Raw genomic sequence first — 6,647 nt, 5'->3', positions numbered from 1 at the left:
TCAATGTCCCCAGTGTCCCCTCAGTGTCCCCAATGTCCTCTGGCTGTCCCCAGTGTCCCCAATCCCCCCAGTATCCCCAGTGTCCCCAATGCTCCCAATGTCCCCAATGTCCCCAGTGTCCCCAGTGTCCCCAATGTCCCCAGTGTCCCCAATGCTCCCAATGTCCCCAATGTCCCCAGTGTCCCCAATGTCCCCAATGTCCCAGTGTCCCCAATGTCCCCAATGTCCCCCCAGTGTCCCCAATGTCCCCAGTGTCCCCAATGTCCCCAATGTCCCCCCCAGTGTCCCCAATGTCCCCCCAGTGTCCCCAGTGTCCCCAATGTCCCCAATGTCCCCAATGTCCCCAATGTCCCCCCAATGTCCCCAATGTCCCCCCAGTGTCCCCAGTGTCCCCCCAGTGTCCCCAATGTCCCCAATGTCCCCAGTGTCCCCAATGTCCCCCCAGTGTCCCCAGTGTCCCCAGTGTCCCCAGTGTCCCGTACCTGTCCCCTCACGCAGCTCCAGCTCGCCGCTCTCCAGCCAGCGGTAGCAGGGGAACACGGCCGTGGGGATGTCCCCATCACTGTCCCCCTCGCTGTCCCCCGCGGTGTCCCTGCTGTCCCCGGTGTCCCCCGCGGTGTCCCCGGGTAGGGGCCCGGTGACGGTGATGGTGGCGCAGAACCAGCGGTCGGGGACAAGGGACAGCAGCGGCTCCTTGTGCAGCCGCAGGGACAGCAGTGTCCCCAGGGGCCGCGGGGACGTCACCTCCAGCCACAGCGTCTGGGACAGGGACATCTGTGTCACCTCAGTGTCACCTGTGTCACACCTGTGTCACCTGTGTCACACCCAGCCAGTGTCGGTGACAGGGACAGCAGCGTCCCCAGGGGCCGCCGGGGACGTCACCTCCAGCCACAGCGTCTGGGACAGGGACAGGGACACCTGGGTCACACCTGGGTCACACCTGTCTGTCACACCTGTGTCACACCTGTCTGTCACACCTGTCTGTCACACCTGTGTCACACCCAGCCAGTGTCGGTGACAGGGACAGCAGCATCCCCAGGGGCCGCGGGGACGTCACCTCCAGCCACAGCGTCTGGGACAGGGACACCTGGGTCACCTCAGTGTCACCTGTGTCACACCTGTGTCACACCTGTGTCACCTGTGTCACACCTGTGTCACACCTGTGTCACACCTGTGTCACACCTGTGTCACCTGTGTCACACCTGTGTCACACCTGTGTCACACCTGTGTCACCCCCACCCAGTGTCGGTGACAGGGACAGCAGCGTCCCCAGGGGCTGTGGGGATGTCACCTCCAGCCAGAGGGTCTGGGACAGGGACACCCGTGTCACCTCAGTGTCACCTGTGTCACACCGTGTGTCACACCTGTGTCACCTGTGTCCACCCACCCACCCTAGTGTCAGTGACAGGGACAGCAGCGTCCCCAGGGGCTGTGGGAACGTCACCTCCAGCCAGAGGGTCTGGGACAGGGACAGGGACACCTGTGTCACACCTGTGGTCACACCTGTGTCACCTCAGTGTCACCTGTGTCACCTGTGTCACACCTGTCCTGTCACACCTGTGTCACACCTGTGTCACACCTGTGTCACCTGTGTCACCCCTGTGTCACACCTGTGTCACCTGTGTCACACCTGTGTCACCTGTGTCACCTGTGTCACACCTGTCCTGTGTCACCTGTGTCACACCTGTGTCACCTGTGTCACCCCTGTGTCACACCTGTGTCACCTGTGTCACACCTGTGTCACCTGTGTCACCTGTGTCACACCTGTCCTGTGTCACCTGTGTCACACCTGTCCTGTGTCACCTGTGTCACCCACGTCATGCTGCACCCACCAGTCCCTCCCAGTCCCCCCCAAACCTCTCCCAGTCCCTCCCAGTGCTCCCAGTTTGTGATTCCCAGTGTCCCTCAGTCCCATCCCAGTCCCTCCAGTGCTATCCCAGTGCCATCCCAGTCTAACCCAGTCTATCCCAGTCCATCCCAGTGCTATCCCAGTCTATCCAGTATAACCCAGTATAACCCAGTGCTATCCCAGTGCTATCCCAGTCCATCCCAGTGCTATCCCAGTGCTATCCCAGTCCCTCCAGTATATCCCAGTGCTCCCAGTAACTCACGGCGCCGGGCCGCAGGCGGGTGCCGGGGCCAGCCCAGGTGCCAGCCCGGTGTCCACCCCCCAGTGCTCCCAGTCCATCCCAGTCCCTCCCAGTCCATCTCAGTGCTATCCCAGTATAACCCAGTATAACCCAGTATAACCCAGTGCTATCCCAGTGCCACCCCCAGTGCTCCCAGTCCCTCCCAGTCCATCCCAGTATAACCCAGTGCTATCCCAGTATAACCCAGTATAACCCAGTGCTATCCCAGTCCCCCCCAGTCCCCCCCCAGTCCCTCCCAGTCCCTCCCAGTATAACCCAGTGCTAGTCCCAGTGCTATCCCAGTCCCTCCCAGTCCCTCCCAGTCTATCCCAGTCCATCCCAGTCAATCCCAGTCTATCCCACTATAACCCAGTCTATCCCAGTGCTATCCCACTCTATCCCAGTCCATCCCAGTCCATCCCAGTACTCACGGCGCCGGGCCGCAGGCGGTGCCGGGGCCAGCCCAGGTGCCAGCCCGGTGCCACCCCCAGTGCTCCCAGTCCATCCCAGTGCTATCCCAGTATAACCAGTGCTATCCCAGTCCCTCCCAGTCCCTCCAGTATGTCCCAGTACTCACGGCGCCGGGCCGCAGGCGGTGCCGGGGCCAGCCCAGGTGCCAGCCCGGTGCCACCCCCAGTGCTCCCAGTCCATCCCAGTGCTATCCCAGTGCTATCCCAGTATAACCCAGTATATCCCAGTATAACCCAGTACTCACGGCGCCGGGGCCGCAGGCGGTGCCGGGGCCAGCCCAGGTGCCAGCCCCCGGTGCCACCCCCGCTGTCCCCACCAGGGTCAGGGTGACGCTGCCCAGGGTGCCCCCCCCGCACTGGGGGCCCGTGGTGACCCCGAGCCGGTACCGCGCCCCTCCCCCCCACCGCCCCCGGGACCCCGGACCGGACCGGACCCCGCCCCTCCCCCACCCTCCCCCGGACACGGCCTGGGACGCCAGGGTCACCCGGGGGTCACTAAAGGTCACCCGGGGGTCACTAAAGGTCACCCAGGGGTCACTCAGGGGGTCCTAGGGTCACTCAGGGGTCACTCAGGGGTCACTCAGGGGTCACTAAAGGTCACCAGGGGGTCACTCAGGGGGTCCTAGGGTCACTCAGGGTCACTCAGGGGTCACTCAGGGGGTCACTAAAGGTCACCAGGGGGTCACTCAGGGGGTCACTCAGGGGTCAGTGGTCACTCACTGGTCACTAAAAGGTCACCCAGGGGTCACCCAGGGGGTCTTTGGGGGGTCAGGGGTCACTCGGGGGTCACTAAAGGTCACCCAGGGGTCATTAAAGTGACCCAGTGGTCACTCAGGCGTCACTCAGGGGTCACTAGAGGTCACCCAGGGGTCACCCAGGGGTCTTTGGGGGTCCCTCGGGGTCCCTGGGGGGTTTTGGGGTCCCCTGGGGGGGTCTCTGGGGATGTTGTGGGAATTTGGGGGGGGGATTTTGGGGGTCCCCGGGGGATTTTTGGGGGTCCCTGGGGAGATTTTGGGGTCCCTGGGGGATTTTGGGGTCCCTGGGGGGATTTTGGGGTCCCGAGGGGATTTTGGGGTCCCTGGGGGGTCTCGGGGGAGTTTTTGGGGTCCCCGAGGGGATTTTGGGGGGGTCTTTGGGGGGGGGGATTTTGGGGGGTCCCGGGGCTTGGGGGGATTTTTGGGGGTCCCTGGGGGATTTTTTGGGGTCCCTGGGGGGATTTTTGGGGGTCCCCGAGGGGATTTTGGGGTCCCTGGGGGGATTTTGGGGGTGTCCCTGTGGGGAGTCCCTGGGGGTCCCGGGGGATTTTTTGGGGGTCCCTGGGGGGATTTTGGGGTCCCTGGGGGGATTTTTTGGGGTCCCTAGGGAGATTTTGGGGTCCCTGGGGATTTTTTGGGGTCCCTGGGGAGATTTTTGGGGTCCCTGGGGGATTTTTGGGGTCCCGAGGGGATTTTGGGAGGTCCCTGGGGGGGTCTCGGGGGAGTTTTTGGGGTCCCCGAGGGGATTTTGGGGGGGTCTTTGGGGGGGGGGATTTTGGGGGGTCCCGGGGCTTGGGGGGATTTTTGGGGGGTCCCTGGGGGTCCCGGGGGAGTTTTGGGGGTCCCCGAGGGGATTTTGGGGGGTCCCGGGGTTTTTTGGGGGTTTTTGGGGGTTTTTGGGGGATCCCGGGGGGGTTTTTGGGGGGTCCCCGGGGGTCTCCCGGCCCTGGGGGGGTCCCTCGGCGAGTCCCTCGGGCGCTGCCGCTCCCAGTGCTCCCAGTAAGGGCTCCCAGTGCTCCCAGTTCCGCCCAGTTCCCGCCCAATCCGTCCCAGTTCCAGCCCAGCCCCTCCCAGTGCTCCCAGTTCCGCCCAGTTCTGCCCAGTTTCCGCCCAGTTCCCTCCCAGTTCGCTCCAAATTCCCCTCCCAGTTTCCCCCCAGTCCCTCCCAGTCCCCGCCCAGTTCATCCCAGTCCCCTCCAGTCCCTCCCAGTCCGTCCCAGTGCTCCCAGTCCGGCCGGTCCGGGCACTGCCCGCCCCCCAGGAATGTCCCAGTTCCTCCCAGTCCCTCCCAGTTCCCTCCCAGTTTCACCACTGCTCCCAGTCTGACCAGTTCCAGCCCCGCCGGCCTCGCAGCCACCCCCGCACCAGTTCAGCCCAGTTCAGCCCAGTTAACCCCAGTCCCATCCCAGTTCATCCCAGTCCCTCCCAGTTCATCCCAGTGCCTCCCAGTCCATCCCAGTTCATCCCAGTGCCTCCCAGTCCATCCCAGTCCATCCCAGTCACTCCCAGTTCATCCCAGTCCCTCCCAGTCCATCCCAGTCCATCCCAGTCCCACCCCAGTCCATCCCAGTCCATCCCAGTTCCATCCCAGTCCCTCCCAGTCCCCTCAGTTCATCCCAGTTCCATCCAGTTAACCCCAGTCCCTCCCAGTCCATCCCAGTCCCTCCCAGTCCCTCCCAGTCCATCCCAGTCCCCTCCCAGTCCCTCCCAGTCCATCCCAGTGCTCCCAGTCCCTCCCAGTCCCCCCCAGTCCATCCCAGTCCCTCCCAGTCCATCCCAGTCCCTCCCAGTCCCTCCCAGTCCATCCCAATCCCCCCCAGTCCATCCCAGTCCCCCCCAGTCCATCCCAGTCCATCCCAGTTAACCCCAGTCCATCCCAGTCCATCCCAGTCCCTCCCAGTTCCATTCAGTCCCTCCCAGTCCATCCCAGTTTAGCCCAGTCCCTCCCAGTCCATCCCAGTCCCCCCCAGTCCCCCCCAGTCCATCCCAGTCCCCCCCAAGTCCCCCCCAGTCCATCCCAGTCCCTCCCAGTCCCTCCCAGTCCATCCCAGTTAACCCCAGTCCATCCCAGTCCATCCCAGTCCATCCAGTCCATCCCAGTTAACCCCAGTCATCCCAGTCCATCCCAGTCCATCCCAGTCCATCCCAGTCCATCCAGTTAACCCCAGTCCATCCCAGTCCATCCCAGTCCATCCCAGTCCATCCCAGTTAACCCCAGTCCATCCCAGTCCATCCCAGTCCATCCCAGTCCATCCCAGTTAACCCCAGTCCATCCCAGTTCCATCCCAGTCCATCCCAGTTAACCCCAGTCCATCCCAGTTCCTTCACTGGGTGTGTCCCGCCTCTGCCCAGTACAAGACCAGTTCAGACCAGTATGCCCAGTGCCCATCCCCCACACAGACACTGCTCCACCGACACCTTTATTGACACCAGTACAGACCAGTACAGACCAGTACAGACCAGTAAGAGCTCCCAGTACAGACCAGTAACAGCTCCCAGTACCGACCAGTCATGGATCCCAGTACAGACCAGTAACAGCTCCCAGTACAGACCAGTCATGGCTCTCAGTACAGACCAGTAAGAGCTCCCAGTACAGACCAGTAACACTCCAGTACAGACCAGTAAGAGCTCCCAGTACAGACCAGTAACAGCTCCCAGTACAGACCAGTCATGGCTCTCAGTACAGACCAGTAAGAGCTCCCAGTACACACCAGTAACAGCTCCCAGTCATGGCTCCCAGTACAGACCAGTAACAGCTCCCAGTACAGACCAGTCATGGCTCTCAGTACAGACCAGTAAGAGCTCCCAGTACACACCAGTACAGACCAGTAACCAGCCCCCAGTACAGACCAGTAAGAGCTCTCAGTACACACCAATCATGGCTCCCAGTACAGACCAGTAAGAGCTCCCAGTACAGACCAGTACAGACCAGTAACAGCTCCCAGTACAGACCAGCACAGACCAGACCAGTAGTAGCCCCCAGTACACACCAGTAACAGCCCAGTAACAACCCCAGTACACACCAGTACAGACCAGTAACAACCCCAGTACACACCAGTACAGACCAGTAACAACCCCAGTACACACCAGTACAGCCCAGTAACAGCTCCAGCACACACCAGTATAGCCCCAGTAACAGCTCCAGTACAGCCAGTAACAGCTCCCAGTACAGCCCAGTAACAGCTCCAGCACACACCAGTATAGCCCAGTAACAGCTCCAGTACAGCCAGTAACAGCTCCCAGTACAGACCAGTAACAGCTCCCAGTACAGCCCAGTAACAGCTCCAGTACAG

Source organism: Passer domesticus, unplaced genomic scaffold (assembly GCF_036417665.1).
Source record: "Passer domesticus isolate bPasDom1 unplaced genomic scaffold, bPasDom1.hap1 HAP1_SCAFFOLD_189, whole genome shotgun sequence".
In the NCBI taxonomy this organism is placed as follows: Eukaryota; Metazoa; Chordata; class Aves; order Passeriformes; family Passeridae; genus Passer; species Passer domesticus.
Note: the sequence above shows the minus strand (reverse complement) of the source record.